This window comes from Pleurodeles waltl, chromosome 2_2, assembly GCF_031143425.1.
Source record: "Pleurodeles waltl isolate 20211129_DDA chromosome 2_2, aPleWal1.hap1.20221129, whole genome shotgun sequence".
Lineage (NCBI taxonomy): Eukaryota > Metazoa > Chordata > Amphibia > Caudata > Salamandridae > Pleurodeles > Pleurodeles waltl.
The window spans coordinates 170,680,358-170,693,261 of NC_090439.1; positions in this window are offsets into that span (position 1 = coordinate 170,680,358).

Below are 12,904 nucleotides of genomic sequence, written 5' to 3' on the forward strand. Positions count from 1 at the left end.
TGTAACAGCTATTTTGGAGCTCATACATTTTTGTAACCGTATTTTATTATTCCCATGTTTGTACACTGATACATGATACACTCTTGTATTTGTTTTTTCTTATTCTTTTTGTCTATGTTGTGAAAGACGTGTTGGCAGGCAGTATTCAATTTATAATAGTTGGTATTCATTTATATGCCAATCATAGTATTACAACTTACACATTGCTGCCTCCAGCTTTCCCCTTTACAGTATTCTGGAATAGATGGTGATATATTTGGGTACTAAAATCTACATTTCTGGATTCATTTAAGGCTGGCAATAGATGTGAAATATTAAAATTAGGAAGTTGGATTGATAAGTGCCTGATCCTCCTATAGAGAGTCAAATGTAAAAAATGTTCTCTAAACCTTTCATGGTTACAGTCTGCAGCAAAGACAGACATTTAAATAAGCTAAAATAGAAAACACAGACATAAGGTTTTGTTAAACAAATGAATTGCTTTTAGGTACACGCTTTGGAACACTGTCAGGACTGCAGACCAGTCAGCGTAAATGAAAAAGACTTTCCACAGCAGACAAATCCGCTTGACATGGGTAGCCGGCTATAATGAACATGAATGGAAATTGAACAAGGTATGCTGTAGGGAATAAAAGGACTTGGCTGCATTTATTTTCAATGTGCTCCTAAACAGGAAAATCCACTTCACTCTATGCTCTGGTGCAATATTTTCCAGCATATTAACCTCCGTTACCATCAACACAGTACAAGTGGTCAGAACTTACCTATAGATACAGCACGCAAACAAGACTAATCCGTGTCCTGGGCGACCTCCAAACTAGGTGTATTTCAAAGGCAAGCCAGCACTACAGTCTGTATGTGTAGGCAGCCTTGCCCTGAGAAAAGTGTCTACCAATAGCCTTGGCAAAACTAATAGTTTTAGTTATGAAATAATATTTCATTTGTTCTTACCAAAGATTTAGTCTACTTTTTTCTTGACACAGAGCGTAAAAACAATTCATGCAAGAGACCTCCCCAACCTGAAGTTGCGGTATCAAAGATAATTAGCTCCACATTCTCCAGGACTTTAGTGACTTCTTCTAAGAAATGCTCCTTCCCCAGGGAAAGTGATCTCCACAACATGATTTGGCAGTCATGTCCTCCTATCATACATCTTGCCACTTTGAGGCTTGAATCTTCAGGCCTCCGGTTCTGTAAATTAATGGCTGCAAAATCACACCCATATATGTTGGACCTTAAAAATAGATCAAGCCTTGTAATTTGGAACCTAGTAAGAAAAAGTTATATAAAAGTGCTGAATCAAAATCCCAAAGTAAGAACAAGGGCAGGTTCATGTGCACATATCTTTGGAAACAGAACAGTCAACCATCTCCATCAGCTTGTTACCTAGGCACATGTGTAGCTCTGATCTGAAAGGCATTGGAAGAAAAATTCTTGCTCCGTGACCCTAATATTTAAAAAACATTTCACACACCAGCTAAAATTGAAATTTTATAAGGGTAAAACGTCTGCAGGACTCTGGTGTAGCTACAATGCTGCATACTCTTTAAACAAATGCCCAGGGCACTACTGAAATCCACGTGCTCCTAACATGTATTCCCATTCACCTCTTCCTGTTTGTCTTATATTGGGTTTAAGGGCTAGTCTACTTCATTCAGATGATTACAGCAAATTTTATTCAACGCCAACCATCATCACCATTAGTAACCGCTAGCTCACATATACTCAATGTCCTCAAGAAAGCATTTATGCAGTCAAAAGGAGTGTTTCAAAGTAAGCTACATATATAACTCTCAACATTGCTATCAGCTGGTCCTTTTTTCAATGTCTAGGTGCACCTTCTTCATGTGGTACAAGGTGAACACATTCTCTCCCTAATCTAACATTCTGTTTTAAGTTTATTGATTTTGATGTTAATAACAGCATCTCAAATTCAGAATATAAAGCCTACATTATTATCTGGTGGAGGAACATTACCGATAATCAATTGAGTATCTGGAAACAGAGTTCAGGTTGTAAACAGGGGCATAGTTTCAGGTGGGGTGTTTGGGGTGTTACAGCCCCCTTACAAAATTATTTCCTGGTAAATAGTTGGGTTCAGGTGCTTTCAGTTGGTTGTGGTGAGCTGTCTGTTGGATTTCACCAGGATTTTTTACATACAGACAGAAATACACACACTCTTTACCTCTCTCTGTTTGGAAAGACTTCAAAAATGTTTATTTCACAAAATAATGTGTTTTTTCTCACTTAGCACCCCTATCAATCTGCATCCCTGTCCATTTCCACTGCAGTTTAAGCCCTTCTAGTGCACCCTGCTTGTAATAGAATGTATTTTTAACGTTATGTGCCAGTGTGATTGAAGGGAAATCTGAAGATCACTCCACACCCCACAAATCAAACTGAGCAAGCTGCACCCCTGGGTGTAAATTTGTTAGTTCTCCTACCACCATTGATTTTTAGCTTTAAAAAATCACTTGATTTCATTTGTGAAAGGCAGGCATACGTCATGCCTTTTCCGGTGTTTAGCCCTCCTCAAGAGCACCGGTAAACTACAGGAAAACATACAAGACTCCATGTTTTCAGCATGGCTTCTGGACTACTTTTTATTTTTATTTCCTACGCAGTGCAATCTCCCTGGGCATTAGTTGAGAGCTTTGCATGACAATCGGACCTGTTACATGGATAATTGCATAACTGCTGATACGTTTGTCTGCGAGCGAACTTATGTTTCTTTTTGTGTGCTTCTTCACACTCATGGCGTGGTGCTTTGAATCAGCTCGCTTAAGTAAAACTGTATTATTTTATATGGCGCCACCGCTTTGTGGCAAGTTTGCTATATGACAGAGCTGCCTACTGCCTTTTGTCATATAGGTCAAGGCCAAGGCCAGCAAAAAGTGTTACATTTCATAAGGCGCCCAACGCTGCCGCTTTAAGGCGCTTAGAACTCGTTAGCTGTTAAGCAGAGGTGTCATGTTTTAATGGCTTTCCCTTTAAATAAGAAAGTCTAATCCTGGGAAAATCGCTTTTTTCTATCATCTGTCTGTCACACAAGACTCTGCTAGCTTGTTTGTATTGCTAAGGCGCATAGGAGCTCGCTGGGAGGACTACTAGGTGCTTATAATGCTGATCCCTCTCCTTGTGAGGTAGATTATGCATAGCCTGGATTGGAAGGTCCCTCCTCCCTGGTGATTGTGGAAGGGGTTCAAATACTTTTTCTGTTTTTCCCCTCTGGTAGACGTTAGGGATGAATATTTACTCTGTTCGACTAGTCTTGGCACACCAGCAGAGGCATCCCTTTCATAGTGCTTTCTTTCCATCTTTAGCTCCTTGCCACCAGATTGTCTCATTTGTCATTTAACTGGCAGTGGCCAGCTTGCCTAATATCATACATGACACATGCACCCACCACTGAATGCTACACTCTGATAATGTATGTTGACTGTAAACATTGCCCGTCTGGGCTAGGACCCCAGCGTGTAAAGCAGCCCGAGTTAAAGAGCCAGTCCAGCTGCGGCTGTCCCTCTGTGGGGCTGCTTTGAAATTTTTTACTAATGCTTGTTTATCCGGACCTGACTGGAGTGGGGAGCACCTTTGTTAGGAATGCAAGTTGTCTAGAACCATTGGGATGTATGTGTTCAATATGCTCGACTGGGCTTTTAATGGGGGGAGGATGATGGTGGGGTCCAAGTCTCATATGAAAGGGGTGTAGCTAACCGGGCTCCCCATGAAATACCATTTATTATTGCTCCTCTGTTGCTGTTTTGTTTTAGGACAGCCCAAAAGGTTGAGACACTGAGATCGCCAGAGGTCCAAAGTTTACAAGCTCCACCTTTGAGTGGCTAGTCCAGTTTAAGGGTTAACCTCCCCACCCCTCCCTCTCCCAGCACTTTCAAGCAACATTCCAGCTGCACTATCCCTTTACAAAACACTGCAAAGCTGAAGTTACAATAAAATAAATATGACCACAAATACCAGAAGTCAAGTGGGGGGGGGGGAATGGACTGGAAGTGCTTGGCGGAGATGCGAGCTTGCCCCTTATGACGTGTGGCACCCTGAGCCAGTCATGCTTTATTGAACTAAATACATATGTTTGGGCGTAGCGCCATGGGGTGTCTGGCCTGTTACACCCCCTAAAAATGTATTCTGAAATAAATAGTTGGGTACAAGTGCTTTCAGTCGGTTAATGTGAAGTCTTTGTTGGATTTCACATGGAAATGTTAGAGGCCCACACTGAGAATATATACATATGTGTGTATGAGTGTGTCTGTGTGTGTATATGCTATATACCTGTTGAGAGTGTGCTTTTGTCTGGAGGACATCATTGTTTTGCACATATATATATATATATATATATATATATATATACATACATACTACTTTGAAAAGAATTGTGCTTTATGTACTCCCCCCAATCCTGCTCTTTCTTTTCAATACCCGTTTAGCCCCCTGTACTGGGCCTTCATTGTAGCTGAAAGAACACGCACAGACAGTGTTTGCTGAGAGCACACGCATGGAACTGCGTCACCCGCAGTTCGCTCTTTATTTATACCCTCGTGCTCCGTGCCCCTCCCGGACACGCAGAGCACGTCAGGCGCACATGGAGAGCCCGCATGGCTCTTTATTAACTCTTTACATCCCCCCCATGTTTTACTCCACATGGAGGTTGGACTTAACAAATCCAACACCAAACTTAACACACAACGGTATAAAATCACTTAGGAATAGTTCGTACTACAAAACACACGTAAACAGTCCACCTCAATGAAAACACGGTCCTTACGAACCAACAGACCTTCCGTCTTCATCCTGTTATAGCCACCTGGCAACAGAACTCCAACTATGAGCAGCCTACATGACAGACAAAGTCCTTCAACTGACTACTCGGTGCAGGATTGGGACGTAGATCATATCTTCGACTTCTTGTGCGCAAACTTGCATTCCCAGGGGCATAAACCGGTAAGGTTTGTTCAGTCAGCACCGGCCTCCTGACACTCTCCACCTCATTGGTCACCACGGGTGACCCGCCGGTAATGTCCTCAAACTCTCCTTCATCATCAATTGGTTCCCTCCGTCCAGCTTTCTTAAAATGTGACACATTCCGTGTCACTCTTTGTCTTCCTCTGGCCGCAGTGATCATGGACCCCTTCACGCCAATAACCTCCCATACCTCAGGTTCAAACGGAGTTATAAACTTTCCTCCCCCTCTCCGACATTTCACCACCACTTGGTCTCCTTCTTGAAACCCTCGGTACCTTGCTCGTCGTTGGGTACTCGCCCTCTGATTAGTAGCTCGCCGTCGTTTTTGAGTGGCCTTAACATCCAACACCGGAGGTCTCCATTTAGGACCTGATGGAATACAGTCACGTGGAGATACTTTGAACATCAAAGAGGAGGGAGCACAACCAGTAGTACTATGAGGCGTTTGACGATAGGCACTCAGGAATTGGTGTAGACACTGTTCGCTGTCTTCCCTTTTCTCTACTCCAATTCGAAGAGCCCGGTTCAAAGTTCGCATGAACTTTCCACGTCCCCATTTGCCTGAGGCCAGTAAGGCGTTATCTTCCGATGATGAATTGCCAGACCCTTAAGGTATGACCGAAACTCTTGGCCTTGGAATGGGGGACCATTATCCGTTCGAATCTCATCAGGCAAACCAAACAATGCAAATGTCTTTTGTAGAACTGGTCGCACGTTCTCAAACGCCGTCGACGGTACCACCTCAACCACCGGGAATTTAGTATAAGAGTCAATCAGAACAGCAGTTAATCTCCCATCTGGAAAACTTCCGAAGTCCATGCTTACCTTAGCCCATGGTTTCAGAGTAGCCGGCTCCGTTATCACTGGACAACTCGGAGGTTCCACGGACGTGATGATACAGGAGTGACACCGTCCTACCATCTCGTCAACCTGGCTGTCCATACCTGGGAACCATACCTTGGCACGTAATCTAGCCTTGGTTTAAGCAGCCCCTTGATGTCCTTGATGTGCCAGCTCAATCACTCTAGACCAGAGACTTTGTGGAAGTACAATCCTTCTTCCCCGTAGAACCAATCCTTCATTATCAGTAGACAGTTCATCTCGCACTTTCCAGATACTTTGCATGGCCACTCTCTGTTCCGGGCGAGACGCATGTGTTTTTTCTAGAAAATATTTCCACTTTTTATGGCTCAACGCATCTTTGACGTGGCTCAATATGATGTCTTCCTGCGTGGCACTTACAATCTCTGGTACGAGAAGGGCGTTAGGACACGCCGACTGCACGACCATGCTTACAAAGACTTCCGTACTCTCCTCATCTTGTTCTTGTTGCGCATCCGACACCTGCGAACAAGGGTGGCGAGACAGATAATCCGCCGGATTGTTTGCCCCTGGCCGGTAAACGACAGTGAACCTATAAGGTTGAAGGAGAACGGTCCATCGCTCAATCCGCGGAGGTGCAAGACGCGGGCAACCAGCGAACAACGGAACTAAAGGTTTGTGGTCAGTCACCACTTGAAATTCGTGCCCGTACAAATACAAGTGAAAATGGCGGCACGCCCACCGGATGGCTAGAGCCTCACGCTCAATCTGCGCATACCTGGTTTCAACGGCCGACAACGCCCGGCTGGCATATGCGACCGGGACCCATTCCTGATGCCTCTGTTCTTGCAAGAGGACAGCTCCAAGCCCGACGGGGCTCGCATCTACCACTACTTCGGTCTTTCTGCTGGGGTTGAAATAGGCCATAGTTGCCTTGTCTAGCAATGCCTCCTTAATATCCATGAAGGCCTGTTGTGCTTCTGGAGTCCAATCCCAACGATGTTGCCCTTTAGTTAGCTGCCGGAGAGGTTCAGACATGGTGGCTAGATGTGGTATAAACCTCCCGCAGTACGTGGCCATCCCTAGGAAGCTACGAACCTCCGTGGCACTTTGCGGAACCGCGGCCTGACGGATAGCCTCAGCCTTCCGTGGGTCCACTTGCAGGCCTTCTTTCGAAAATACATATCCAAAGAATTCTAGCGAGTTTTGGTAAAAGGCACACTTCTTTTTATGAAGCGTTAGTCCCGCTTCAGATAGCCGTTTCAACGTCGCACGTAGATGACAATGATGATCCTCTCTCGTCTTGGAGTGTATTAGAATGTCATCACTCAGGTTGATTACTCCTGGCAACCCCGACAGGGTTTCCCTAATCGCATTTTGAAACACCTCCACCGCGGAGGACACTCCAAAGCTCAGCCTCTTGTATCTTCTCAGCCCCACATGCGTCGAGAAAGTGGTAATGTTCCTGCTTTCCGGGTCTAGCTCTAGCTGATGATACCCCGCATTGAGATCCAACTTGGAGAACCACTGTGCCCCATTCAGATCTGCAATGATGTCGTCCATGGTGGGCGTTATGTGTCTTTCCCTTCGAATAGCCTTGTTTGGCAGTCGCATATCAACACAGAGGCGAATCGCTCCTGGCTGCTTGGGTTTTGGCGCAATCACCAGCGGCGACACCCACGGCGTAGGCCCATCCACCTTCTCTATGACCCCTTGGTCCTCCAGCAACTGCAGCTCTTTCTCAACGACAGGTCTCAGATGAAAGGGTACACGACGATGCCTTAGCGCCACCGGAGCCACGTTGGGATCTATGTGCAATTTGATGCGTTTTCCTCTTAACCGACCCAACCCCTCAAATAGTTGTGGAAACTCGTTGAGAAGGCGTTCCACTTGAGTCTCATACACCTGTCGTGCAAAAAACACCAGTCCCAACTCTTCTGCTGTGCGACATCCTAGCAGAGTGCCACGATCCCCAGCCACCACATAGAATTTGGTTTTTGTTGATTTATCTCCACTACTTACAGCCACCTCCACTGTTCCCTTGAGGGGAAGAGGGTCTCGCCCTCCATAATTGTATATCTTAGTGGTTGTCTGGGTCAGTGGCGGGGCAGGTATTAGTTGGTGGAAAAGCGTTTCATCCATGACATTGACCGACGCCCCTGTGTCGATGAGTACGGAAACAAGCATGCCGTTGACATGAACGTCACTCATGGGCGGCGGTCTCCTTTTCCGTGCCTTGCCCCCCGTGAACGATATTACAAATATGTCCTCTTCTTCATCTTCCTCGAAGACCGGGCCACTCGCCATCGCCTGGTCTCTCACCTCCTCTGTGTCCTTGGATACAGCTTTAACACTTGTATCTCTTCCCTTCTGCTCTCCTGGCTTATTCCTCCTGGACCTACACACTTTGGCAAAATGATTTGGCTTGCCACAACAGTTGCAGGACTGTCCTTTAGCCGGGCATCCCCTGTTCGGCCGGTGGTCATACCCGCAGCTTCCACAGGCCCTGTCGCCGGGCCTGGCAGCGCTTGTTTTCCGCTGCGCTGCTGGGCGTGTTCGGATCGCATCCACTTGTTCCTCCTTCACCTGGACTACACGAGACGATGACGCAGCCGCTAATGACTGACCTCTTACTGCCGCCATCGCATCCGCTCGTACTGCCGACAGTTCATGTGATCTTGCAAGAATTAGAATGTCATCGAGGGACATGCCCTGCTGTCTCAAAATCAACTTCCTCAAAGCATTCGACCGGCACCCTTGAATGATTTGCGCACGGATCTCCTCTTGCTGGTTGAGACCTGTGCACGAGCTCGCTAGCTTCCTCAACCTGGCATAAAACATATCCATCGACTCGATTTCGGTCTGCTGGGCCTGTCGTAGTTTAAAACGTTCGTAATCCGAGTTGAGTTGCGGGTCGAAGTGCCTGTTCAGAGCAGTTACTGCTGTATCAAAATCAGCCTTATCCCCTGTGTCAGGAAGCGAGTCAAAGAGCTCCTGTAGTTCATCTCCACCCATCAACAGCATTACTGACCTCCGCACTTCCCCGTCCGTTTCCCTGGTTGCACGAAAGTAGTTTTCTAGCCTGTTTATCCACAAACGCCATCTGGGCGCAGCGGTAGCCGGGTCAATTAGTTGGCTAAACGGTGGTAGCGAAACGATCGAGGAGTGAACCCTGTTGGTCAACTGTGCTGGGAGCTGGGGGTTCCCTGGTGGCGGTGGAGGATTGGCATCATCCTGTGGTGGGGCACTCATCTTTACCCCTTCTCACCCTTGCGCTGTACACACGGTGAAGCTGTCCTTTCGTTTTTTTTTTTTTTTTTTTTTTTGACTCCGCCTTCCTTACTTCTTTTTGTTTTCTACTTCTGCCTCCCTTTTCTTGCCTTTTATTTTTCAGTGACCATCTCCTTTTGCTTACCGCTGTTTTTTTTTCTTTTCTCTTCTTTTCTTTTTCCTTTTTTTTTTTTTTTAGCCCCTCCCGGGGGCGGCACACTTCTGACGTGCACCACGCGTCTTTTCTTTTATTTTGGGCTTCCTCCTCTCCGGCCTCGCAGGAGCCGCACGGCGCGCCCGGCCAAGGAAGCACGCGTCTCCTTCGGCTGCTCCGGGCAGCGAGGGACGCCCTGGGCGGGGCCTTGTAGCCTCGCGTGGTGCTGCTCTCGGGCAGCGAGGGATGCCCTGGGCGGGGTGTCAGAGCCCCACGTGGTGTGCTCCTTGCGGGGAGGGCGCGGGGCGCGGCTCACCGTCTTTGGGTTTCCCCGATTGGGAAACCGGTCAGTTTCTTCGTCGTCCGCTCCGCCAGTCGCGCGCCTGAGGTTCCCTCCGTGAACCCGGCTTTTTTTTTCCGGCGACCGGCCCGGCACCACGATCGCGGCAGCCGACACTGCTCCACTCTCCTCCCGGTACGTTTTCTCAGCCTGGCCTCGATATTTAACTGCACTTTCTTCTACTGTCCCGCATTTCGATCCCGCTCGTCGCCAATGTACTGGGCCTTCATTGTAGCTGAAAGAACACGCACAGACAGTGTTTGCTGAGAGCACACGCATGGAACTGCGTCACCCGCAGTTCGCTCTTTATTTATACCCTCGTGCTCCGTGCCCCTCCCGGACACGCAGAGCACGTCAGGCGCACATGGAGAGCCCGCATGGCTCTTTATTAACTCTTTACACCCCCCACCCTCCCCATTGTCCTGCTTCTCAAATGTGTTTTAACAACATATGCCAACGTAAGTTTTGGGGAATCTAAAGCTCACCCCAACTCCTCCAGTCCTACTGACCAAGCTACCCCCATGCTGATGTTGCAACAATTAGGGGAGTCAATAGCCAGGACTGTCTGAAGGTGCTACATTCTGGGTTTTCCATATTGCTGGCATCACGGGAAGGAAATGTATTTCTTCCAGTCTGTCATTCACTCTTTCTTGCGTTTGAGCCTCTACACCTACATATGAAACAGTTCTTTGGTATCTAAACTGTATTCAAGTCTCTGCTTGACTAAACTCTGTGATCCTGGGCACACCACATAGTTTTTCGGCGTCTTTCGTCTTAGTTTAAGAAATTTCTAATCTCGTGCATTTCAGCCTCATTTCCAGGTTCTATTGTTTGACGTTCATTTTTAGTAAATAATACATTCAATATACCTCTGTGGGCTTATAAATAGTTTTCTCGGTCTTGTGGGTTAGATTTAAAGCCTCAGTTTGTTAGAAATTGGATCGCCCTGGTGAAGCAGTGCAAAGTTATCAAGGAGGTAGGTTGAGAGGGGCGTTGTCCTTTCTTTAAGCTGGCAAGATTTTATTACACTTTAAAAGAGACCCACGTGAAATACAATTCATCCAATCTGCACATTAGTGTAACAAATTAACGATAATTGCAATACTTTAAAAAAACGTATTCAATTGTACAAGAAATGTAATCCAAACTACATTTGAAGCAACATTTCTGCAAGCACAGAGGAAAATAATATTGATAGTTATTTGTGATGTTTTTTTTAGGGCACTGAAATCCTGCAGCTCACTAGACACTAGAAAAGTTTGATGGAGCAGTGGGGTCTCTTATATGGCTTCGTGTAAGGACTGGATCCTCTTCCTTGCACGCCCATCTTGTTGGGTATTTGCACATAAGCCATCCAGTGATTTACGTTTTCAGGTGCTGTGTATCTGCATAACATAACAAAACATATGGAATCTACAATGCTGTGGCCACATCTGCACTCTTTGCGACAGAGAGGTTCCAAGTGATGAATGAAAGCGAAGCTTGAGTGGTCTGCTCCTGGTGTAGATTCCAGTTGCACGTGGGGACCAGTAGATCTGGGTGCCTCGTTTGAGGCTGTTTCACACTCAGTCACCATCTGTATTTTGTGTCAGGCCTGCACCCACGTGTATTAGTGATTTCACCAGAAACCTAGACGTGGGGCATGTGACCTCTGGTGATGTTGTCACCCTCCAGCTGGGTACACATACATTACAATGCAGGGTTGTGGTTTACCTGCCTGGTGGGCGGAGCCTGTTCACCTCGTTTAAGGCTGTTTCACCCTCAGTCACCACTGTGTGTTTTGTGTCAGACTGGCACTCATGTTTGTTCACCAGAGGCCCAAGTGTGTTAGTGATTTCACCAGAGGCCTAGACATGGTACATGTGACCCCTGGTGACATTGTCACCCACCAGCTGGGTACACAGCCACCACAATGCAAGGCTTCTGTTTCCCTGCCTGGTGGGCGGAGCCTGGCTGCCTCGTTTGAGGCAGTTTCACACTCACCATTGTGTGTTTCGCATCAGGCCTGCACCCATGTGTGAGTGATTTCACTAGAGGCCTAGACATGGGGCATGTGACCCCTGGTGATGTTGTGACCCTCCAACTGAGAACACAGACATTATAATGCAGGGTTGTTGTTTACCTGGTTGGTGGACGGGGCCTGGGTGCCTCATTTGAGGCTGTTTCACACTCACTCACCATCGTGTGTTTCGTGTAATGCCTGCACCCATGTGTGAGTGATTTCACCAGAGGCCTAGACGTGAGGCATGTGACCCCTGGTGACGTTGTCACCCCCCAGGTGGGTACACATACTTCACAATGCAGGGTTGTTGTTTACCTGCCTGGTGGTGGGGGAGGGAGGGTGCCGAAGACTTGCTGAAGAGGCCTTTCAAGGAAAGACATGTTTACTTGCACCCTCGGGGCACCCCGTGTCTTGTGATATGTTATTAACCTTATAGGCAGCTACGCATGTGTCATGAGCTTCTGATATATTGCGCTTATCGGGCGCTTTTGCAGAAGGAGCTACTCTAATTCACAGTTCTTGGCATGCACCGTGTGACTCAGTTGTGTAGATTTATATATAGTAAATGCTGTACTGTACAGCAGACTCCTACCCAGCTTGTTTCATTGCTATTGTCTGCACACAGATAAGTAGTCAGACTCTTTGATGACGTTGCATACCTACATCCAGTCCAGTTCTTCACACGTTGTGATGCTGTGCTTTAAAGCCGGTACAGACTCACGTACTATGCTGTATTTTTATTTACACAGACCGGTGTTTACACCCACGTACATATTTATAGGGTATGATCAAGTGTTCACACACAGCGCATTGCTGTTCTGTACATCCAGACAGGTATAAATCCATCATCCTAGATGTACAGAAATGACCACATTACACTCTCCACTCCCCCTCCTTCCCATCTGATGGAACTGTATTGGTCCTCTTGACACCAGCGCCGTCTTCTAAACCAGCGGCATCCTCTACACATCCCTGACGAGCATCATTACCAGGACTTCTCCACACTGGCGCACAGGCTCTTACAGTGACCGTTATCCCAGCGCCTTGGAAAGCATCTTCAGTACTCGTTTGTTTCGAGCAAGATTGTTGCTCTGGGTGTTGCGTACATGTCTTTGGTCCTGTTTGTCAGATGTGGTGGGGTTCTCCATTAGTTTACTGCCTTTTAGGTCACACAGCAGACTTACACGGTGATCTGCGTTGGTAGAGGGAGCTAGTGGGCCTCTTTTGAGGGTGCACGACGTTCTGTCAATGTTCCTTGGTCACTAGCACAGCATCATGAGGCCCACTCGTCAAGGTTAGGGAGGGTAGGATGTGATATTGTGGTGCAGCAAACAAGGGT